Source organism: Ailuropoda melanoleuca, chromosome 1 (genome assembly GCF_002007445.2).
Source record: "Ailuropoda melanoleuca isolate Jingjing chromosome 1, ASM200744v2, whole genome shotgun sequence".
NCBI classification, from domain to species: Eukaryota; Metazoa; Chordata; class Mammalia; order Carnivora; family Ursidae; genus Ailuropoda; species Ailuropoda melanoleuca.
In genome coordinates, this window is record NC_048218.1 from 76,348,771 (window position 1) to 76,374,293 (window position 25,523).

At 47.6% G+C, this 25,523-nt stretch overlaps 1 protein-coding gene across 6 annotated transcripts in view; it reads right to left on the bottom strand.

Moving 5' to 3' along the window:
* The window catches only part of LPP (LIM domain containing preferred translocation partner in lipoma), a 655,090-nt gene that overhangs the window by 591,729 nt on the left and 37,838 nt on the right, over positions 1-25,523 (bottom strand). For 3 of the 6 annotated variants that reach the window (XM_034661257.1, XM_034661240.1, XM_034661255.1), the window contains exon 2: positions 16,663-16,786. The exons of 1 other annotated variant lie outside the window; for it this stretch is intronic. The gene's annotated coding sequence lies outside the window, so the exon portion shown is untranslated. Of the gene's footprint in view, positions 1-12,859; positions 12,963-16,662; positions 16,787-25,523 lie in introns of those variants that run through there. 2 more of the 6 variants (XM_034661264.1, XM_019794750.2) reach the window with 2 other exon arrangements.

Sequence of the window (25,523 nt, forward strand, 5' to 3'; positions counted from 1 at the left end):
CCCAGCCATTAGTGCCCATGCGTTCAACTGAAACCATGGATATTTAAGCTCATTAAAACACGTGCATTAATTATAAAAGAAAAAAGTCTTCTCTTCTTCTTAGGGCTCACCAATTGAGGAAAAATAACTTCCCTCTGATGAGTGCCCAGAAGAACAATGAGAAAAGGCCTCAAATGAGAACTAGGTGACTAGATTCTGTCTTCAGTTGTATTTCTGTGCCTCGATGTCTCCACCTGTGGAAAATGGGAGAAGGTGGTTGCTTACAAATCTCTAAGATCTTGGGAGCCTGGGTGGCTCAATCAGGGGAGTGGCTAACTCTTGATTTTGGTTCAGGTCATGATCTCAGGGTCCTTGGATCGAGCTCCACGTAGGGCTCCGTGCTTAGCATGGAGTCGGCTTCAGGATTCTCTCCCTCTCCCTCTGCCCCTCCCCAACCCCTCTCTCTAAAAATAAATAAATAAATCGTTTAAAAAAAAAAAAAGGCACAACAAACTCTAGGATCTTGCCAGCTTTAGAACTTTCCAGCTTTATGAACTCACTGACTAGGCCATACCAGGAATGATGCCAGGCTTGAAGCCTACAAATTTGGTGGCTTCCCTCTATACCCGCTAAGCCCCCAGTCAGCTCCTGGCCCTGCTATTCCTCCAATTTGTCACAGAATCATTGAAAGGAGATTGCAGGCACCCCAGCCCTCCTGAGAAAACACCTTCATCATCATCACAGAGGGAAAGAGATCAATAGTTAGATATTCACACGTTAGCCAAGAAAAAATTCACAGCAAAATCTGAACAACAAATAAAAATAGACCTCCCCAAAAAATACATATATATACAGAAGTTTTGAGACAAATTTCTAACTGTGGGACTGAGTGACCTTTCTGAACCTTAGTTTCCTTGTCTGAAAAAAGCACAGCCAGTGAGCAGCAGAGAGCTGGACAATCTTGACACTTCCAGGTAAGTCTTCATTACAGGTTTTACTTCATTAAGACCCGTTACTATTTTGCTAAGGATTATGCAGTACATTTCCAACAGATGAGTATTCCAAGACAGTGGCTGTTACAACATGCGTGCTTTGTCTATGCAGGAGGAACCCACATACCTGAAAAACCACTACTCCCATTTTCATTATTGTCATTTTAAACATTATTCAACCAACCATGAAATTGATTTGTGTATCTTATCTCATTCAGTCCTCAAACACTCAGATCCGCTCAAAGCTGGGAGGAACCTTAAAAATGACCCGCCTGAACTGTTCCAGCTGACAGGGGGAGAAGCTGGGGCCACAGCAGGGAGGTGGCCACTCCAGGAGCCACACTTAGTGGCAGACAGTCCCAGGCTCCCTGGACCCAAGGACAGCCACTTTGACAGAGGAGGACACCAAAACTCACTGGGCAGAGGGACTTGCCCTTGGCCACACAATCAGCTTTGGAGCAAAACCAGGACTTCCACAACCAAGTCTCTGAACACCTGCAGGAATAGCCCGACGGCAAAAAGAAATTAAGTCAGGAAAATGGCCCATAATCAAGATGAGCCCAGCAAAGCAATGAGACCTAATGGTCTTTAAGAACATTAGAATTCTCAATGCCATTCCACTGACATGAGAACATCATTCCACACTTGCTGAGGAACGGAGCATGCAAAGGCCAACACCAGACCTGTGGACGGTACAATCTCATAAGGCACAGCTCCCCCGCAAGCCCCAAGAAACCGAAGTTTCTCCTTGCAGAGGGAGATGGAAATCAGAACAGCTTCTTCAACAGCAGTAAAGGGCATCGGACTTGCTGGATCTCTGATTTGGAAGGTGAGGCTCTCCACCTTGGCCCGAGGGCAATCTCTCCCACACCTGGCAGCTCCCTCCACACAGGAATGACAGTGGTCTCCTCTCCCAGCAGTGGACTTCTCTCATTTTTTTTTCTTCTTTTCCATAAAGAGAACGAGGAGCTTTGCTAAAGAACCACTGTGAAATGACTGAAGTTCCCATGCAAACAAACCATTAGCAGAGTTCAAATGCAATTTAAATTACCAGTTGTTAAAGTGCTCCTCAATTTCGTGGTAAGTTTCCAAGGAGAATTACATGCTATATACTATTTAATTGGTTGTTTTCTATTTTTTAACATCCATTTATCCCCCCCCACCCCGATATTTCAGAAGTGTCTATAAAAGCTTCCCTTTAAAAAATTACACATTGTTGAATAGATTAAATCTAAAGATTGAAAAGTATCAGAGAAACAGCTGCAGGATTATGCAGCTCAGCAGAAATTGATGGTTCTGACACCACAAAACATGCAGAAATTTAAAATCTTAGGAGTCACCTCGAAATGCCCTCAGCTTTTTCCAGGTGAAGACACTGGGGTCGTGACAGGAAAAGGAGGGCTTGGCTCAAAGTCCCCCGACTGGTCAGTGACAGACTCAGGATGACAGCCATGACTCCTAATCCCCTCCCGGTGCTGCCTCTTCTCACTGCCCCATGTTTGGAGATGATGGGAAATACTCCATGAATTTTATTTTCCACCTGTAATTGTTTCCATTTTAATTTAAATTCAATTAGCCAACATACAGTACATCATCAGTTTCATATGTAGTGTTCAATACTTTATCCGTTGTGTATAACACCCAGTGCTCATCACGTCACGTGCCCTCCTTAATGCCTGTCACCCAGTTACCCCATCCCTCCCCCACCTCCCCTCCAGCAACCCTGAGTTTGTTTCCACCTGCAATTTTTTAAAAGGAAACATGAAGCCCTCTTCAAATACACTCCTGACCTCAAAACCAGAGACAGGCAATGGAGACTCTCTCTCCAAACGGGAGAACAAGAACAGCCCGATGAATGAGTAGTCAAAGGAGCTCAAAATGAGCAGATTCTTGGCAGGAACAGGAAAGACATTCTTCCAGATCAATTAAGAAGTTATGGGACATCCACACTGCCGATTTCCACTGCTCTATCTGGTCCGGAACCAGGGCCACTCCCGCAGGGAGAGGATAAAGGGTCCCCAAAGCAAAGGCAGGCCTCGTCACGTCTGGAAGGGCAAAGGAATTCTAGAGGCCACTATGAGTACAGGATGAAGCTGAATGCTTGGATACAGGATTCGTGTAAATTATTTAATGTCCCTGAGCTCAAGCTTCCCTGTCTGCAAAACAGCACTCATACCACCTACCCATCGGGGTCTAAGTAATCCTGCCCCGGGGTTCCAATTCCAGCACGCACAGCACAGAGCCCGCATGCAGCACACATTAATGGCCAGCCCCTTGTCTTCCAAAGCTTCCATATTTTCTCAGAGCTTATGGTTCTGTAGCTCTAATTTACGTGGACTATAACGGAGTCTTATAAGCTGTGTATGTTCCCTAAGTATGCTACATGAAAATTCACTTGTCATTGAAAAAATAAAACATGTGTGCAAACTTACATATCCAAACATTTTCCTTCAAAAGCAAACTTTTGAAATGGCCTTCGGTAAGACCTAAAATAGAACTAACTGATAGTTGTCAGAGGGGAGGGGGTGGGGGGAAAAGCAACAACGGGCAAAAGGGAAGAAAAGTATAGTACAAGTATACGCTTCCAGTAACGGAATGAATAAGTCACAGAATAAAAGGCACAGCATAGGGAACATCGTTAATGGTAGCGTAATAGCGAGGTATGGTGACAGATGGTAGTCACACTTTAAGATGTTGAAACACTATATTATACACCTGAAACTAATGTAACATTGTGTGTCGACTGTACTCAAAAAAAAAAAAAATTAATGAGAAAAAAGGCCTTCAAATCCAATTCAGGAATCAAACAGGAATAAAAATCCCAATTTAATGTCCAAAACGTCATTTAAACTTTCCATCAACCCTGTAAGAATAATTTCCCAATTGTCTACTAAAGAAACTAAGGGTCAGAGAGGTCAGGCAACTGCCTAAGGTTTGGGGGCTGACAAATGGTAAAGTCAAGACTTGAACCTAAGTCCTCGAAATCAAGCTCCATGACCCAGGTTTTATTACTTCGCAGTTACAACTCTACTATGGACAGCTATTCTGCTAGAGGCAGAAATAGACCAAAACACTCTCCACCTGTTTTTACATGTTAAGGAGCTCTGGAATAAAAAAAAAAAAAAAAAGCTTGAACTTTCAAACTAAAAAAGATTCACATTCAAAGCAGAATTTCTGCTCCCTGACTTCCACCTTGCTCTATGTCCTTAAGTGAAATCAAAAGCTCTGGGCCCGGGCACTAAGCAGACAACTGCTGGGTATGCGGGAAGCAGTCCTGAGAAAGGGTTGCAGTGAGCTGCCGCTATCAGGCCAATTCAACAGAATTCCAGTGGCTGGGCTCATGATCAAACAAACCGCGGGTAACCCTAGAATGAGCTTCTCAACACCCCCTCTGGCACAACTGTTAGCTGACACGATGTCATGTGCCCTGCACTCACAGGTGCTCAAAACAGACATTTGCTAGCACCTCCTGTCCTTAATAAGGCACAGTGTATGGGCCTAGCGGGTGTAGGTGCTGAGTCAAGCTGGCCTTGAGCTCTCAAAGAGCTCACAGGCTCACCAGGGACACGCTCAAATACCTAAGACAGAATGAAAAGTGTGCAAAGCACACATACACGCACTGTCGTTCTGAGGGTCTGGAACAGCTCTGCATATGATGACTTCTGAATCGAGCCTGAACACCCAAGAGGATTTCCATGAGTGAGAAGGAGGAAAATAGGCCCAGGGAACGCGATGTGCTAAGGGCAGTAAGGAGGAGTTCAGGGTGTTCTTAGGGAACGTGACTAATCTGGTGAGGCCAGTGGCAGAACACAGGGAGGGATGCGGTGGGCGACGAGGCTGGAAAGGAATGTTGCGGCCAAGACATGAAGGACCTTGTGTGCCAGGCTAAAACACTCATGGGTACTACATTTTGGGAAATGATTCAAGAGACAGTTAAATGGTAGAGCTACCCCTTTAAGAACTGAATCCCCTTCCATGGTCGGTTTCTAAGCACAGCAAGCATGGGGGTGTCTAACGGACAGAGTCCTCCTCCAAAGGGACCCCTTCTCCATGGCCCCATCCACAGAGAAGTCAGAGGAGGAGGTGGCTCTCAGAGGTGCCCCAACCTCCATTGACCTCCTCCTCTAATCTGGAACTCCCGTTCAGGAAAGACCCAGAGAAGAAACCAAGTCTCATGCTCCAAGCAGGATTTCCACTCTGCCTTTAGCGAAATGCCAGCACTACCCAACTCGATGAATCAGAACACAGGCTGCACACAGGCTCCAGCCTCTTTCCTGTTACCAAGCGGGAGCCAGAGGCCTATCCAGCACACGCTGCATGTGCCCAAAGCTCCCTATCACAGCGCTCCCGTCCAGGCCTGGCCCCATGTGACTGGGCCCTCCAACTAGTCATGAGCCTGTGCTGACATCACCAGTTAGGTCCTATGGAATCTTTCCCTTAAAGGAGCCTTTGTGGCAGGTCCCATTTGTTAAAGGCACAGGAAAGATGTTTTTCCCTTCCTGCCCTTAAAGGAGCTCCCAGTCTGGAAAGACAGACGAGACGAGACGAGACGTAAAGTAGGAGATGGTGCATAATCACAGAAGAGCACAGATAACCATATAAATCCTCACAACACTGTGACTTACTGTGATTATGTATACCCATTAGACAGATGAGCCTCAGGCTCAAGCAGACTCAGTGACCTGACAGGTCACACATCCAGCCGCGTCATGGCCAAGATCTGAAGGAAGATCCCATGCTCATAAGCACCACAGAGTTATACTCCCTTGCCCCACAGCCCACTGTGGCGTGAATTAGCAGAAGAGAGAACAGAGAGATCCTTTCTAGTGTGGGGCAGTGTGGGTGCTGGAGAGTAGATGGTGATCAGAGGTCACCTCAATCAGGAGGTGGTCCCTGTGCAGAAGTATACAGAAGGAACAGAAGTTCTCTGGATAAAGATGGGAGAGGTCGCCTCAGGCTATGGGAACAGCATGAGCTAAAGCATGAAGCTGAGAAAAATCAGTGTACGTCTGGAAAACGGCAGGGGACGTGGCTGTCTTAGGGATGAGAGCCAAAGCCTCAAGGAAGCTCAGAGTGGACAAGCGTTGCTGTCTGGCCACGATGAGCTGGGTACCAGGCCGGGAGTTTTTACGCCTCAGTGGCAAAATCAATACATTTACAGTCAGGGACATACAGCGGAATACACTAGGAAAATAATAAATGTTTCAAAACAGACCTGTGGCATGGTTCCAGCCCCACTTGGGATTCTGTGCTTCAGTGCTAAGACAACGCACTAACCTTCCAGGATCTGGGCCAGGGTCAGGAATAATGGACCTTTAGTCCTTTCTGATTGATGAGGAAGGAACACTGGACCTTTTAATGGTTAGAACTTCCATACCTCTTCGGTGGATTCCGACCTTCCCGAGAAGAGTCCCTACAGCTCATTAAGTGAATTCCAGGCCCTGGCTGGAGCACGAGGACCCAGCCTGGTAAACAGAGCATGGAGAACAGGACCACAGTCCTAGAATCAAAAAACCTACACTTGATTCTTGGATTCTCCACAAATTAACTATGGAACCCTGAGCAAATCACTTCCTTTTAATGAAGTTAAATTTCTTCATTTGTAAAATGAAAACAATCATACTTATATAGCTAGGTTCTTGTGAGAATTAACAATTAATGTGTGAGATTAAATACAAGGATATGTGTTTCTACATGTAGCCTGACATGTTGAGAACAGGTACTCCCCCTAAAAACCACCATGATGATAGGGGTGGTATAAAAACAGCACAATCCTCCTGGTGAAGTATCTAAATCTGGAGTTGTCAACAATTTTCCCCCTGTTGAAAATTGATCTGTATTCCCCAGGCAAGTCATTACATCTTTTTGTGCCAAATTGTTTTCATCTTTTAAATGACCCAGTAATCCCACTTTGGGCAATATACATAAGGGAATAATCCAAAAGGAAAAAAGAAGGCAATTTGTTCAGAGATGTTATTCATAGTGCTATTTCTAGCTCTTTACATATCCCTCTATTATAGCACTTATCTCACTGTGCTGTAATTATCCACTCCCCTTCCATACGCCTCCAAATTATCTTTGAATCAATCCCCAGCACCTAGCACAATGCCTGGCATACAGTAAGAACTCAATAAATGTTTGTTGACTAAATGAATGGGTAATATGAAAGAAATTTTAAAAGAAACTCAAATGAGCAAAAACAAAACACTGTTTTTAAGAGATCATGTTCAAGAGTTTTTATTAAAAAAAAAATGATAATACAGGCTGCAAACCATTTGAAGAAATGTGTGAAGAAGCCCCAGGAGTGAATTTCAGAGGTTTTTCAGATTATGATCTCTGAGCATCTCCAGGCTCAGGCCCAGTGAGGTATAAGAATGCCATGAGACACCCAGGGGCATGAGGTCCCATGTGGGGTCACATTGGCCTGATGGTCAGAGAGCACAAGGCTCGGCCAGGAATCTTAGATTCCCAGCCTGACTCAAACACAACCTCACATTGACAAAATCGTCTAACTTCTTTTTTTTTTTTAAGATTTTATTTATTATTTGTTTTGAGAGAGAGAGAACACATATGCAGGGGTGAGAGGGGAGAGGAAGAAGGGTAGGAAGAGGGAGAGAGAATGTGAAGCCAACTCCACACTAAACGTGGAGCCCAACGTGGGGCTCGATCCCACAACTATGACATCATGACCTGAGCCAAAACCAAAAGTTGGATGCCCAACCAACTGAGCCACCCAGGTGCCCCTAAATCATCTAACTTCTATGAGGCCAGTTCCTCCATGCCACTGAAAAATGGAGGACTTACAGGAAAGTCCAGCCCATTAAAAGGAATTACAAAGGGAGAGGCCAGGGCCAGCAAGTGTGAAATCAAGTATCAAGGAAAGAGGAGGTCTAGGAGGTGCCCTTGGACCAGGGTCCTCAAGCCAAGGAGGGGCCTTAAAACCCAGGCTCTACTGGGCTCCCCCTGAGACTTCCAGACCCATCTTATAGGGTGGTTGAAGGCTCTTCACCAAGGAATCTATAGGAGGCAGGAATCCCTGCAAGAGCAGAAGACACATCAAGGAAAAACAATATGTTAAATATGGCCCACAAAGTCAACATCACTCTGAATGTTCCGTAGGCTTGGTGGGAAAGAATGCTTAATACAAATACCCAGGGAGAGCAAAGGAAGCGGCATGTTCTGTAGGGCTTATTTTGGGGCCTTCCAACAACTCTCAGCCAGGAAGTCAGACGCAGGAAGCCACTGCCCTCTGTTCCCTGGCCAGACGTTCAAGGTTAGAAACCAAAGCAGGGAGCACACAGACTCCTTAGTCTGAATCAGCTGCAAGTCTGTGCACCCATCACTGCATTTTCACCTCCATCAGGGTCTCCTAGATTCCTGCCCACTGACCCTGACACTTCTCTGAAGGACACTGCACTTGATATCCTGTAGACCATCCCTCTAAAACATGTTGCGAACCAAGCTGCTCCTCTCTGGCCCGACTTCTACCGCCCTAATCAACATTACCACCACCTCTCATCTGATTCCAGCAAGCATCTCCTCCTAACTTCCTTGCTTCTACCCTTCCCCCACTCCTTGCAATCCATTCCCCCAACAGCAGGCAGAATGATGCTTGTCAACTATTCAGATGCTTCCCATCACCCTAAACTCAGGTCATGCCCCTTCTCTAGTTTACTTACACCCAACAGCCCTTACCCTGCCCTCCTTGGGTGATTCTCCCTCTGCGGCCCATTAGGTCCTAGCACTCTGGGCTCCTTCTGTTCCTCAAGCACAGACTCATTCCCACTCCACAGCCTGGGCATGGACAGTGCCCTCTGCGTGCTTCTCCCCTCTGACTTTTGCATGGCTGGCTCCTTATCATTCAGCTTCAACATCACCCCCCAGATCCCTTCCTACATACACTCACTGCCTGAGCGCCCTGTGTGACTCCTCCTAAGTGTTACTTATCATTCCCTCTTATTTACATGTCCATTTATTATTTGCCTCCTCCACACACCCCTACTGGAATGTCAGCTCCAAAGAATCATTGTTCTGTGTGTCTTTTTCTTCACTCCAAACCCCGTGCTGGCTCAGTGCCCAGAACAGTATGAAGCACATAAGTGGGAATCCAACAAACATTTAATAAAATCAGACAAATACATGCCACCAATGAGAGAAACCGTACAGATCACTAAGGGCAAGTCGCCCGGCACCGTGGCTAACTCTGGGCCTTGGAGTCAGATGTGGATCACTAATGCTTGCAACTCAGGGGCTGTAGGAGTTTAGGCAAGTTTTCCCATTTCTCTAGACCTGACTAGAGGATAAATGGGGATAACAGCGCCTGCGGAGCGCTGGGAGGACAGAAGGAGATCGATCATGCAGAGTGGGCTCAGCACAGACAGAATGCTCCCTGTTGTGGACAATCAGCCCATCCTCCGGGGGGAAAAAGGAAAAACTGAGGCTCAGAAAGAAGCATCATCACCAAGGTAAACACTGAGTTAGCAACAGAGCCTGGTCCGAAAATCACATGTGCAGTCTCTGGGGTAAAATGGGGATAACAGCGCCTGCGGAGCGCTGGGAGGACAGAAGGAGATCGATCATGCAGAACACCTCATGTGGGCTCAGCACAGACAGAATGCTCCCTGTTGTGGACAATCAGCCCATCCTCCGGGGGGAAAAACTGAGGCTCAGAAAGAAGCATCATCACCAAGGTAAACACTGAGTTAGCAACAGAGCCTGGTCTGAAAATCACATGTGCAGTCTCTGTGCACTGCTCTGCAGCCCAGCTCTTCCCCAGACACAGTAACATCACAAAGACCTGATAGCACATCATTGATTTACATATTCTGTCTTGTTCCAGAAGGGATCTGAAGTACCGAACAAAGACGCACACCATTTGTGATTTTTTTCCAGTAGGAAAACTGGGGAGAGAGACCAAAAAATAAGGTGAAGGAAAGGGACAAGGATTACAAACAAAAGGAGCCAAACATCTCCTCCCATTGGCCAGAGGAAAGCTTCACATGTGGCTCGAAGATGGAGAGAAAAACCCACGTGCGGGCCTTTGGAACGCTTGGTTACTGAAATGTCACAGCAAGGTGTGAGGAGGTATCACTAGTCAGTTAAGAATCACCCTAGTTTGTCACACTCTTGCCAACTAAAATCAAATATCTGCTTACCCCAGATCGCATGCACTCTGACGTCACACTACCTGGGTTCAAATCCCAGCTCAACGACTGACTTCTTGACTCTGGGCCACTTAACCCCTCAAAGCCTCAGGTTCTTCCTCTCCAAACGGAAGTAAACAATAGTACTTAAGCGGATCGACAAACTGTGGTGTGTATGTATGTGATGCGGGCCCACGCCACGACAGGGATGAAATTGCAGACATTACGCAAAGTCAGATAGGGCAGTCACCAGATACAGTACAATTCCGCTGAGAGGAGTCAAACTCACGGACACAGAAGGGAGAAAGGTGGTTGTCAAGGGCTCGGGGAAGGGGAATGGGGAGTTAGTGTTTAATGGCTACAGAGTTTCAGTTTTGCAGAATGAAAGGAGTTCTGGAGATGAGTTGCAGGATAGGTGACTGCGTTCAACACTACTGAGCTGTACGCTTAAAAATGTGTAGATGGTAGGGGGGCGCCTGGGTGGCACGGCGGTTAAGCATCTGCCTTTGGCTCAGGGCGTGATCCCGGCGTTATGGGATCGAGCCCCACATCAGGCTCTTCCGCTATGAGCCTGCTTCTTCCTCTCCCACTCCCCCTGCTTGTGTTCCCTCTCTCGCTGGCTGTCTATCTCTATCGAATAAATAAATAAAAAAAATCTTTAAAAAAAATTTTAAAAAATGTGTAGATGGTAAACATTATGTGTATTTTACCAAAAGTAAAAATAAAGTTAAAAAAAAATAGCACCTACTCACAGGTAGTGGAAGTAGTGACTCAGTGATTTAGGTCAAGTGCTTAGCCCAGTGCCTGGCACCCAGAAAGCACTCAATTCCTGTCAGTTCTCCTTCTTCACAGTACCAGCATGTACACTCTGACCTCTGAGTAGCCCTGTCTGTCACCACCACAGCTGGGAAACATCCCAAGCCTTCCTGCTTCAAATCCTCCCATCCGGTGAGCAGGGCTTACGAGCAGCCCAACCGGAGTCATGCAGCAGGAGGCATGCTGGGTGCGGGTTCCCGGGGTCCCGGGCAAGAACCTGCTTCCCTGATGCTTCAGAGCAGCGGAGAGAGCTGGTGGCCCTCCCTAAGCCCCGCACAGACAGAAGTCTCGGAGGACTTTCCTGCACTATTCCGATCCGTCGCCTAACGCCACTGGCATGAAAGTGCTTCCCCAAGCCACATCTCCACTGCCTTCCCTGAACTGGAGGAAAGGGCCCCAGGTTCATCAGAAACCAAACTGACTACAAAGAACTACTCATGGTCATGCAATATCTGGTAGACTGTAAGAGAGGGTGCTGCCCTCTCAGTCGCTCTCGAAAGTTGCCATGGTATCAAGAAGGCAAAGAAGTATGCACGTGTTTATTAGTGTGTATCTGTGTGTGTGTGCTGTGTGTGTGTCTATGTGTGTCTCTGTATGTGTGTGGCTGTGCGTGTGCTTGTGTCTATGAGCTGCGTGTCTGCGTCTGTGTGTGTAGGTGTCTGTATGTATCCATGTGTGCCTGTGTGTCTATGAGTGTGTGTGTGCATCTTTGTGTGTCTGTACGTGTGTCTGTGTATGTCTGTGTGTGTTTGTGTGTGTGTGTGTCTGTGTCTGTGTGTGTGGCTGTGTATAAAATCCATTCAGAGTCGGGTTCACCTTTCAATGGGAATTACACTCCAGAATTCTGGCAGCTTTAACAACGGTGGTAGAAGCTAAGATGGAAAGCCCTGCTCAGTCTCTTTCAAGGCCCGTGCATAATTTCCACCGCCTGGGAGAAACCGAAATAAGGGCCTCCACTACTCGGTTCCACAGCTTGGACAAGCTATCATCCCCTTTCAAGAAACAAAAAGATACAGACAGCAAAGCAGATCAGAAGGCAGCAACTCACAGTCAAACAACATCTGCATGACCGGAAGCAGAACAAAGGTAAGTAGAAACTGAAAAAGGAAAAATTTTACAAATAACAAATCCAGGCATCTGAGCCCGTGAACATGATAGAGGTCTGAACTGGGAGAACTAGGTGCTAGCTCTCAGTCTCACTAGGTGCTAGCTCTCAGATCAGTAAGTACGGGCAGCTCTGACACCCAGAGACCCAAATTCCTCATCTGCAAAATGGGCATCATGTTCTCCACCTCTGGGTTCTAATCCCAACTAACCAGCCTTGTATCTACAGGGTGAGTCAGCTGTGCCCCCTGGGCCTCCGCTGCCCACCATCGTGCTGCAAACCCAGACAGACCAGCCCTATCATCTCAAAGGCTCCTTCCAGCTCTAACAGTCTATCAACCCTCACAAGGTCCTGCACGCCGGCTATGTATTCCAGACTGCGGATGCCAAGCAAATGCTGCATATATAGCAATTTTTTTATGCTCTTAAGGCCAACCGTAACTCTGCTTTTCAAGCTAAAACTATCCTTCCCCAAGTGTCCACAAACATCCTTCTGGCTTTCTAGCTTCTGGCTCTAGCCCTAGCAATCAGACAGACGACAACACTCCCAAATTACCTTTCTACCCAACTCTGGCTAGGCCTCAGGTGGGAGAAAATATCTGTCTCATTTTTTTTTGCATACAAATAGAATTTTCCCTCAGGCAGAGTCCATCTCTAAATCCCACTGTGAGAAGAGCTCCCCTGGGAAAGCAGCTGTCCACACCCCACATTAAAGTGGCCAGCGTTCCCAGCAACATGTCCCATCGCCATGCAAGCCTTCAGGGCTGCAAGCCCCAGGTCTGCAAGCAGAAACGCCATTCGCTCTATCAATAATGATGTACTCACGCGAGTCAGGCCCCACAGGCAGCTGGCCCTCCGCTGGCCCTCACTCCCTCTCACACACCCTGAGTCTCACTGCAAAGAGGTGGTCCCAAGGCCTGNGGTTGGATGAGGGCGACTTTGTTTCTGGAAACAAGAATTCAAATCCTGCTTCTTCTAAACCCTGAGTCACCTCCTTCTCTTCCAATAGATCAGTGTGGTGGGTAAACATTTCCATATATGGAGAAGCAGGCTAGAGGATGTCAGAAAAATCACCCTTCTCTCCTCTGGCACTTAAAGAACATGCCCCCACTTATGACACAATTCCTTACTCGGAGTAAATGATTAACCCCAAAGAAGCACAGTCCCCACTGCCCCACAGGCTGTCCTGCTACAGGAAAAAGGCTCCCCAGCCCAAACAAGGAAGCGACGGGTCCGAAAGGCTTTAAGTTCACCTGAGGAATGGGGCCACCTCGAATACAACGACATTTATGGAGTCAATCTATTAATTCGGAGGAGGGGGGTGGTATCTGGGGGAGATGCACCTGAAGAGGTCAGCAAGAAGCCAGTCCACAGTTCTTCTGATGGCAGATGAGCCCTAAAACAATCCCCACCCTCGGCCCCAATTCCCTGACTCCCTTGGGTGAAGAATCCTCCTGGGAACTTAGTTTTGCATCAGTTATTCATAGGACAGACACCAGGCAGGAAAACGCAGAATAAAACCAGACTTTCAGGAGAACGCTGCTGGCGGGGGGAGGGGGGGTAGTTTGAATGCCCAATTTAATTAAGATGACTTCTGATCAGAAGGTCCCGAGAAGTGTTTGATAACTGGTATGATAAACTGGACCAGTACAGTCAGTCAGGAATGGACCTGGTCTAAAATGACTCCAGATGGAATTAGCAGAAGACAAAGGAGAGAGATGGGATGCTGGGGAAAATGGCGGTGTAGGGGAGGAGGGGTCAGCCCGGGGAAGGGAATCCACACCTCGGCTTCCCAGAGGTTCTATTTTTTACAGTGATCTTGTTCTACTGTTGGCTGCAAAGGCTTTCTCTAGGTCATGTGAGCCATTTTTCAGAATCCCTGCCCACCTCCTGGTCTGCACCATGAGGCTGCTAGTTCTCATCCCCAGGGAATCTTCCATCAGTAAACAGCACCGCTTAGGGAGCCAGGGCACCCAAGCCCTAAGCCCAGGTGTGCCACCCCTTAAGATTTTGGGAAAATCAGTTCTCCTCTTGCAGCTCATATTCTATCATCTACAACCTGGGTAGATAACCCGAAACTGTCCAACTATGTGCTCAAAAAGCAGCTTCTACTTGGTCCGTCCAAACAGTCATGAGACATTTTTCCTGATTACTTGCTTTATATTTTTGCAAGCATGCCATAAATATCCACAAAGCAGCAGGCATTTCTCATTTGTGGCATGTTTAAGAAACGCACACAAATATAAGGAGCCATTAAATGAGGCAGGGCAACAGGGTCGGAGAAACTTCCACCACATGCCAGAACCAGAACTCAGGACAGAGCTCCTGCCATTGCAGTACTCCCAAGCGGGCCCAGGGGCAGGTCTGAAGAGGGTAAAGAAATGGTCCCCTTTCGTAACTGAGAAGACACCACGTGGAACCATGTGACTTGGTGGTTCCGTAGAAAGACTATCATCCTGTCAGGAGCTCGGAATCCCTTCCAATACTCCAACAGGAACATACCAGCAGAGGGCAAAGACATTCCATGGAGAACAGCTGCCCATGGATGGCCTGGAAACTCTGAAAACCAAGGGGTAAGCAGACTACAGGGACAGGTGTGAAAACCAACTACCCTCCATTTTGCAAAATTGCATTTGGAGATCAGGTTCCATATCCAAAACAGGGCCCTGCATTCCCTAATGTATGTGTGCCTCTCTTCCCCTTGACCACTGAAAGCCACTGGCTCTGGGATCTTGACAGGAGAGAGGACCATAAATGCCACTAAGCCTGACGTGCCCCCGGTCATAAATCCCCCCACAGTGGCCCTGAGGTCTCCAGTGAGGTAGTGATCATTATCTCCTGCAGCTGCAAATTCCATCTTTCCAACAGAAAGTTCTTCCTTATATGGACACAAAATCTGGCTCCGGGCTTTCCCCCTCCTGTTCGTCATCCTGCCCTTTCCAACCATACGAACAACCTGTGTCTGTTCCACTGCCTTGGAATTTTTGTAGGTGAATATGGAGAAAGAAACAAAGAGCCCCAAGAGCTCAGCCCCGGGGCACGCTAGTCGTTTCCCGGCCATTCCGCACTGCTAACTCCCAAAGCATCTGTTGCCAACTTGAAATCCATCCTTTTTGGGTTTCCCCGGGAAGTGTTACCACGAAGCAGCCCTTCCCAACCTGCAATTCTGCACGTGGACCGCCGGCCTTGCAGACTCACAAACGCACCCTATTAAATCCCAGTTGCTGAGAAATGGGGAGAGAGACCTTGGAGACCCGTTCTTCGGCCCACCTCTACCCTCCTCCCCCATGGCGCATTCCCACCCTTTGTGGACAAAGCTCAGGGACGCAGATCCCATTCCCAGCTCCCCATTCCTGCTCCCCTGTCCTGATAGACCTAAAACTGTCTCCAGGAGACAAGGCTATCCCGAGAAACATTAAAAGAGAGCTCTGCAGGAAAAGGGGCCTTTCAGCTCAAGTGCTCTCAGAATCACAGAGCAGCCTGCAGGCCAGACGGTGGGGCTGACCTGCTGCTCACAGGGCTGCGAGATTGTGATCCCCGACCACTCCAGCACCATTCTGGACCTCATGGTCTTTACCAAACAGGGGACCAAAATATTCTGCTCTGCCATGGTTCTGATGGCACTATTTGGATTAGAGGTAGATGCAGCCGGGATGCCTCCCGTAAGCAGTGCGCTTTACCAGCTTACAAAGGCCTTCCCAGACAGTCTCATTTAATCCCTACTGGCAGCTCCACTGCGAGCCTTATGCCCAAGTTCATGGCAGCAAAGAGGAGGCTCAGAGAGCCTAAGTATATTCCCAAGGTCACACCCACAGTAAGAAAAGGAACACTGGTTTGGAAGTTAGACTACTTGAGATTCCAGTTCCAACGCCGCCACGTGCTAATAACTGTGTGACCTCTTGCCAACTGTTTAACTTTCCTAAACCTCAGTTTCTACACCTGAAAATTAGAGATTAAAATGGCCCTCCTGCCTCCACGCAGAGCAGTTACGAGGATCAAATGAGATAATGAGAGTTAAAACCCTCTGGAAAACGGAAAGGCGGTCCAAAATTGTAAGGGATTATTGTGTGATTACTTGTAAATGACTGTGCATTCCATTACAAATACAAAAAAGCAGTGAGGTCATTCTCAAGACAAAGAAACATGAAGGCCCTGGGAATGAAAGGGAAATGATTTGATGTCCTCCAGGGTTCTGTCTTCTCTATGCTTCTCGCTGGCTGGCAGGTGAAACTCGACATCCACTGTCAGATTCTCAGCGCTCCCTTTTCAGCTACAAGTGAATGCCAGCCCAAGGAGAGGTAATAGAGAGGGATGTATGGAAGACCCCCTGAGAGTCTCAGTTCCGGAAACGTGACCTGTGATGTTCTCCTTGGAGAAGTTGTTAGAAACACAGGCTCCAGTCTCCCTGCAATAAGCCCGTGGGGAAATAAGCATACAGTAAGGAGCTATTTACCAGAGAGCACTAAGGAAGCTCCCAAGCATGAATTAATCAAGGGCACAGGATATTTCAAGTTGCAGATACCAAAAAGACAGAAATCAGCAACCCATTAAACCTCCCAGCACAGCTCTGGGAGGTTCAACCTGGAATTCAGGAATCCCAGGCCACAGAGAGAGGCCCATTTGCATACCAGAGGTCAGCTGCAGATCACCTGGGAGCAGAGGGTACCCAAGAAGCTCTGAGAGTGCAGTTCACTGGGCCAGCTTCCTTCAGGCCTCTCCCAACACGCTGGTCATCAGGATTTGCTTCAATTTCTGCAAAGATCCAAGTCATCAATGTCATTTAAGGAGGGGCCAGATCTTCCCCCCAGAAATCCATTCCCAAGGCTGATGAGCACACAGCTCAGTGATGATTGTTTTCTGGTTTGCATTTTATCATCTGCTTCCTTGTGCTTAACATCGGAGAAAGGCACTAAATTAATTTATCATAGCGATATGTGAGCACCTATTATGAGCGTGTCCCCGAATCCCCAGGGAGGATACAGCAAAGGGCTCTGAGATGCAGACACGACTGCAACATGGGACAAGAGGTGGCCACTAGTTCAGACTTCAGTAGGGTATCCTCAGTGGGAGGCAGAGACTCCCAGGCTAGCGATTAAAAGAGGGTGGGACGGGGGCGGTGACAAAGGACATTTCCGGCAAAAGGAAGGATTTGAGCACAGGCAATGAAGAGCCATGTCCAGTGACCAGCTATGTGTATAGGCCACTAGTGGAAGAGGTGGGCGGATGAGTGAAGACAGAAAGGGGTACTCAGCCAGGTAAACTGAAGCTGAATAATTATTGTAGCCTAAGGTGATTAGATTGATTCTATTTCTGAAAGCAGAGTGTGTTTTTTAAAAAGCAAAGCTCTGATCAGGTTTTTTTTTTAATGGTCTCTTTCACTCCTCACTGGCAAATAAGAAGAAAAACAACTATAATTTAATGAGTGCTTACTCTGTGCTGAGCACTGTACAAGGCAGGCTGCATATATCATCCCATTTAATCCCATCAATTGCCCTGTGACCTAGGCAGTCTTACCCATTATACAGATGAGGAAATAAAGGCTGAAAGGAAAAGTACACTATGCAAGTCCCAGAGACAGTAAGTGGAAGAGGCCAGCATTAACTTAATTCCCAATGCAAACTCAATCCCTTGCAATTCTAGAATGCACTCTCCAATTTCTAACTTCTTTCCTATTGTCCAGACTCTCCCTATAGCATTTCTACGAGATGAAATCATCCACACATAACTATCACAGATAACAATCATATATATCACAAGCATAACTCTCTACAAAAATAGTCGACCATATTCCTTATTTGCTTCTGTCTCCCCAGAAAGCCCTTGGAGTCAGGAACCTTGCCTGTGTTCTCAGCACTGTGCATACAATGAACACTCGAGAGTCACACACATTCAGTTAGACAGTGTCTTTGAAGGTTGGGCCAGGGGAGTAACACAATACTGGCTGTCATTTCCACTCTATCCTTCACAGAATGGAACTAATCTCAGTGAGGTTCACAAGGTCTGAAGAGGAGACACAGCCAAGTTGAAGGACACAGGTCAAGGATCACGTGCATGGGGAGGCCTGAAGCTTCTGCAGTACTCTGAGGCTGCATGACCCTGAACCTGCAGCCAGGTGCCGGAAGGCCTCAGGAGGAGGTAGACAGAATGCACGTTTCCTTGAAAAAGGGGGGGAAAAAAACCCAGGACCCCTCATAAGTGTGACCGGTGCTAAGCCACTCTGTCTCTCAGCTTTGGTGAACAGATACACTGGGCTAGCACAGTGGTTTCCAAACTTTTTTTTCCCCAGCAGCAGAGACTTTCCTTTAAACAAAATGCTTTGCGGATGCTTACTTGTAAAGTAGGTAACACCAGAGCTGCTCAGGCTGGGCTCCAGAGCTCCCCTTCCCCCAGCTCTTCTCCCCACTTGCCACCTCCCCCACCCAGCACCCCAACCCCAACTCCACTCCTGGAGTTCTGCAATACTGTGCTACTCAGGAAGGCACAGCTTGAAAATCAGCAGCCTTCTGAGCTCTTCGTAGTACCTCCCAGCTCTGAGGGTAGTAACCTCCAAGGTGAGCTGTAGCTCCTTAACTAAGAAGCTCTGTGTTTACACCAGCAAGACAGCGAATATACGGGGTCGCACTAAGCCTCAGTTTTCCCATCTGTAAAATGGGAAATAATATTGTTATCTACTGAATAGGGCTCTTATTAGAACTACCTAATGTGCATAAGTTGTTTAGTAAAATGTTACAATAAATTGTGTTATGATCGCCTCATCTATAAATTGATCTAAGTTCACAGATGTAAAAGAGGAAGCGCTGTGTCCGAAGCAAAGATACTCAAGAAGTGACCAGGGCTCAATGCTCTCAGGGGCATTTTCAACCTGAACAAACAGTATGACAACAATAAAGAGCCAGAGGGAGGAAAACGTTTGTGTTCCAAATTCCCCACAGCTCATCTGTGAAAAACCTTACAGCGTGTTTCGGGAACCTTTGAAACCCAAGGCTGTTTTAGGCTTCCAAGAAAGTCAACCAAGACAGTCAAGGGTGAAGAAAGCAAGCTTGAGAAAAACCACTGACCTAGGTCATTGGCACAGAAGGAAGTGTCAGACTCGGTGTCCCAGCTTCTGCCTTCGAAACCAACCAGCCAAATGGCTTCAAAAATCTCATCTGTCTCTGAATCTCAATTTCCTTATCTATAAAATAGTGATGAACAACCTTGCTTTCTACCTCCCCTTAATTTGTATAGAACCAAGGAGTTAATGGGTACGAAACTTGTGAAAACTTCTCACCTCTATACCTACACTATCATTGTTATTATAACCTCAAGTAGAAAGTTGAACCCCTGCAAAAAATAAATGTGCCTAAAACTTGGAAATCATCCCATCTTAAGGCCCCTGCTCCAACTGCACGATCCCTGAGTTTTGCCCCAGGCTCCCTGCCCATCCTGAAGGCGCTGCCAGCTTAACCTCCATGTCATCCTGGCCTTCCCAGCTAACCCCAACCAGTAATCTGAACTGCACAAAAAATAAGGCCAACATTCAGGATCTCCAGGATGGGCCCCCAATCCATCTCTCTAGCCACATCTCCCATTATATTGCTACATGAATCCCTGGCTCCAGGAAAGAATGTACCCCCAATTCATCCCAACCCTAAGATTTGGCCATATCTCTGTACTAGGGCTATGCCTCCAAATACGATTGCAAAATCTCTTTACTATGCAATGGGGAAGTGGATCACCAAGTCTTCACACCCCATCCTTTCTCTACAGATGGTCCCACCCATTTCCAGTCCACAAACATCCACATCAGAAGAAGAGATACTTCTGTATTTCTTTATAGTCAATAAATCTTTTCACATGCCCCATCTTTTTAAAAGCTCAATGTCAGATATGACCATGACACCTGTTTAACAAATGAGGAAGCTGAGGGTCCATAATATAGTTAAGGAGCTGAGCCCATAGCCAAGTTCAGAGCCTGTGTCACTACACACTCTCCCCAATGGCGGAGTACCATCAAAGCCCTGCTATAAAGGTGTTGGGCTGGCCTGTGGCTAGCTTTCTGTGTGACGCTGGGCAAATCACTTTCCTTCCCTGGACCATAAAATGAGGGCCCTGGAACCATCCCACACATCCACACCCCGTTTCTCTCCTCCTGAACGGGTTCAGAATGAGACACTGGAGAGGCGCTCACACACCTGTTTGGACAGTCCGCTCCTGAGCTCTCCCTCCCAAGCCCCGAAGCCCACCCCGAAAGGAGGACAAAGGACTGACCAGAATGTCAGAGGGCCCCCAGAACCCGGACATCCCCGGACACACCACGTGACAGCGTCACCACCCGGACCAGCAAGCGGCTCCCCAAGAGCAGCGGAAGTCACGGTCACGGCGCAGGAATCTTGTCAGCAAACTGCGGGTGTGACTGGCGATGTTTAATTAGCTCGAGAGGCGAGAGCCTGAATGCGGACTCGCAGTCTGCGCTTCACATGCCTCGCGGCCTGTGGGCATGTGGAAGACTCCCTCTCTCCTTCCAGATGCTTTAGACATCAGCTCCCCTCTGCCATGTAGGCAATGCGACTACTGCCTGAGCTCCACCCTCTCGTTTGATGTGGAGACAGGATGCGTGTAGCAGGCCGCCGGGCACTCTCCAAAAGTCCAAATGCTGCCTGCCGGGCTCTCCCAGGGCCACAGGATCCTGTATCTGGCAGAATTCAGGTACCAACTAGTCCAACTCCTATAAAGGACTTGCGCGGGGCATTCACTCATTCAGAAGGCATCGCAGATATCTACTTGAGACACGGTGGTACGACGAGGCCGGGTTTCTGCTCCACAGACTTTGCACTAATATCTCAAGCGGCTTCCCCATGGCAAGAGAGAGGTCGAAGTGCTTTACGCAATACCTCAAATTTCTCAGGAACAGGGACTCAACCTTCTATTCTCATCATGAACTGACTCCCTCTCACTGCCACTCAGCACACACCCTTCGCTTTACTCGGACTGAGCTCTTAGCTCGCATTGTTCCCTTGGCTTGACCTACTACCCTTCCCAGCCCAAGATCAAATATAGATATCCTAGATAGCCTTCAAGGCCTGCTGGTCATTCCCAACAGGAAGGGGATTGCCCTTTGAAGAAAGGCAGCTATTTGCACAGTGCCTTATTCCTTCCAGGACATCCAGCATCTCTGGCCCTGCCCTGCTGAATGACAATCGCGCTCTCGCCTCCAGCACTGAGACAAAGCACTCCACCACACCCGCACAGATCCCTTAGAGCGATGTTACTGCCCCCACCCGAGAACCAGCCACGGTCACCCTACATGAACTCTGCCTTGTTTCTCAGTCTAGTTGGAACCATTTCCCTTTCAATTTGCTCAGCCTGCTGTCCAGCACGTCAATGATAACTGTCCTGTAGTCTTATTATGTACCTGGCTTAGTCATTTTCTTCCCAGTGAGGGCTCCCAGTGGAAGAATCGATGACTTCCCTGCCCACAGTGCCAAATCTACCAGAGTGTCAGGCTCATAGTAAGTGTCTAATAAACATCTGTGAACAAGCTATGCAAACAAGACAACTGTCCACGGCATGACTCCCAAGAGGACATTAAATTGAACAGGAAGATTACAAATCAACTACTTTCATCAAAACGAAGGAAAACCCATTACGATGAGCACTGAATAATGTGGAGAACTATGCATTACTATACTGTACACCTGAAACTAGTATAACACTGTATGGTAACTATGCTGGAATTAAAAAAAGAAAGAAAGAAACACTAAGGAGAACACAATTCAGAAACTGAAACTGGGCAAATGGCCTGCATTTTGGGGTTATCAAGGGTATTCATGTTACATATTTTAGGTAAATAAACAAATGTTAAGTAGAACATTAGACCTAATTACATTGCCGTGTTATAACTGATGGTACGGGTTCAGCGTCTGTGGATAATAACGCATGGGCACGTCTAAAGGAGTGTCTGGGTGGCGGGTATATGTTTTCCGCGGCCTCACCAGAATTCTGTCCCACCTCTGAAGCACCTTCCCGTACTGCAGAAGCAGACTGCTAGAAACTACATTTCCCATGCTGCCTGCAAGCTAGTGAATTCGCGTCCAGCAATAAGGCGTACTTGCGTGCGACCTACAAGGCGGAAGTGAGGCTAAAGCTTCCTGCCTACTTCTACTGGCAAGCACCCTGGCCAGTCAAAACACCACTCCACGTGGCAATCCAGCGTCCTAACACCAGCTACGGAGATGCTGAGAAAAGTCTAGAGACCCCAGCAGTGGCTTCCTAATCCTCTCTTCCTCATCCTCGCACCGTGGCTATAGAATAAATTCAGAAACCCAATAGCTGCTAACATAGCCTCCCGCTCCCACTGCTCCAGGCTTTCTGACAATTTTGTGAGCATCTCTTCCCCCGAAATTAACCCGTTTCCACTTAAAGGATGTGAAGCATCTGCCCTTCACTCTAAGCCTGAAGACGCAGAAGGCCTGGGGGGTGGGGGTTAGGAGGGTGGATAGAGTAGATCAGTTCATAGATGATCCATTCCTCTATTTCTTGATCTGCTCAAGTGCGACTTTAGTCTGTCTGTACCCAGGACCTTCTCCCTGGCCTCTGTGGAAGGAAAGAAAACAGCTCCCTCTACCACAATGAGCCTAGCAGACCTAAGGACCAGCAAGAGCAGGGCACAAGCTAATCAGAGCTACACAAACTAGTTTCTGGTCAACCTAAACTCTAATTCATATCAAACAAAGAGTGTTTACAGCAGAATTGCTGACTCTTTCCCGAGAATTCTTGGCTTGACCTCTTTGTTTTCCAGAATTGTCACTGAATACTTGAGTACCTCAAAGGCATGCCGGCTGCAGACCTAGCCCATCTGCTCTGTGCAGCCCCACAGAGGAGGCCTCCAGAAATGTCTGTTCCTGTCCTTGTTTCCTCATTTGTAAAATAGAGATAGCAAGAGTGCCTTCCTCATCGGTCTGCTTAGAGGATTAGATGAGTCACTATGAGCAAAGCAGCTCGAACAGTGGCTGGCACATGGTGATGCTGGCTAAGTGTCACCTGGTGTGTGAACCGAAGAGCAATCGGAGGACACAGGTATAAGTCCTACTTTACAAACGAGGAAACTGAGACTCGGAGAGATTATATAACTGTCCCAGGTCGGATGGCTAGTAAGCAAGGAGTGGAGGGCAGGACCCAAACCCAGCCCCACGGCCTTCCACCAAGTCCAGAGCTCCTTGCACCTGAGCACCCTGCTTGCTGACAGGCACACTGAATGGAAAAATGTATGCATCTGGAGGAGGAAAATCATCCCCTACATAACAGGGCTGTACCCTGGGAGCTCTCCGGGCATCACAGAATGAGCAGGCCAATGTCATAAGCCCTGCCCTTCAGCACAGTCAGCTCCTGTAGGTAAAATTAGCTCAGCTCTGCTCCAGCGCTGCCTAGAGCCCCGAGGCAAAACCCACCCTGGGCACAGCACGACCTCACCTGACCCTCCCAGCAAGGGTCCCTCATGCACCTCATTAGGGCCTGAGATGACTCATTTTGCTCTTTCCTGTCTCTGGCTGCTGAGGTCACCTCTCTACTATCCAGAAAGACAGCTCCAAAGGAGAAGTAAAGATGAAAATGCAAGCCATCATTCTGTATTCCTTTCCCCCAGGGCGATTCACGAGCAAGGATGGGGTGCCTGTCTGCCATGCTGGCTGTGGACTGGGGGAAGGACGCTCTGCCGAGTTATATAACCAAGCTGAGGACCAAAGAAAGATACTAGCCCAGATGGACTCCTAGGACTGGTCTCCTTATTTTACTCTAGTGATGACAGTATTGACCAGGGGAGGGGCCTATTCTATATTGTTGTGCCCTGTAGAACACAGCACAGAGAGGATGACCACCAGGGTTTCCTCTGCATCCTCCCAGCCCAATGCCACCAGACTTGAACACAGCTCAAATGCCACCTCTCCTGGGGCCTGCCCCGCTCCCATCCCCACCTAGCCAGAATCACAACTTCTATAATAACTTATCTCTACCCTTTATTTTTGGCATTTACTCATTCAACAAATGCCTCTTGCACACCTACTTTGCACTTGAAGATACAGAATTAAAAGAAATGAGCTTTGTTCTCAAGGAAATACAACCAACGTTAACAAACAGCTGAAAGGGGTGGCAGTGGAGTTATCAGGGGTCAGAGGTCTATCTATTCCAAGCAGAGATGTCAGAGGGAAATCTTGAAAGGCATATGGGAGCTACCGTGATAACCTTGGGGCAAGGAGCGAGGTCTTCACCAGGGAACAGTGCATGTGAATCTCATGGATATTCGTAAGATATTCCAACCTCATGGAATGCAGGATCTGTCTCAGAGTTAGTGAGACGATGATGGAAAGAGGCAGGGGCCAAATTACCAAGAGTCTTCTACTTTAGGCAAAGGATTGTGGATTTTATCCTGAATGAAGAAATCATCCAAGCATCTTAAAAAGAGAGATATGGCATGAATGGATTTGTATTTTTGGAAAGTCGCTCTGGAATAACAGAGAATGGGATGGAAGAAGGGCAGAATAATTAAGCCTCTATAGGCTAGAGATGCTAAGGGTAGGGACTGAGGCAGGACAGCGAAGGTGGAGGAGGGGCGGGTAGGAGTCTACCACGCTTGACTCCGATAAGATCTGAGGATGACAAGACAGAAAGGTGAGGGGATGGGAGCAGCATCCAGAATGAGTCCCAGTGTCCAGGCTTGGGTGACTGAAGAGACAGAGGGGGATATCATTTGTTAAGGTGACAATGCTAAGACGGGTTGAGTCTGAGGTAACTTTAACATTTCCAACAGGAGTATCCAAAAGGCACTTACATAGATGGAGCTGAAGCTCAGGAGTAATATACGGAATTAAGCCCTTAGGAGTCGTGAGCACAGAAACAACGAAGACAGAGCTCTGCCATGCCCACATGTAGGAGATGCGAGGAGAACGAGAGCCAGAGAAGCACCCGGGAGGAGGGGCCAGAGGGGCAGAGGAAGACTGAAGGCAGCAAGAGTGGTCAACAGTCACAATACCACCAGGGCCCGATCAGAGCAGTGCTGCAAAGAAATGAATTTGGCCCCCACAGACTTGCGTAAGAACAGCTTCTGCCAGACTGAAATGGGCTAAGAAGCCCAAATAAGGCAAGGCAAGGCAGAGAAGGAAAGACGGACAATGGCACGTTGTCAGAGAAGGACACATGGGTGTGTATCTTACTTCCCCTACTAGACAAAAGGCTTCCAGAGCAGTGCTGCCCGACAGAAATATAATGCAAGCCATAAATGTGATTTGTCATTTGCTAGCCTAAGCCACGTTTTTAGAAAGCAAGAAAAAAGCCAGAGAAATTAATTTTAATAATACATTTCATTGAACCCCATACAACCATAATATTACCACTTCATAAGTAAGGAACACAAAATTTATTAATAAGATATTTGACGTCTTCCTTTCTATAAAGCCTTTGAAATCTGATGAATACTTCACACTAACAGCATATCTCAATTCAAACTGGCCACACT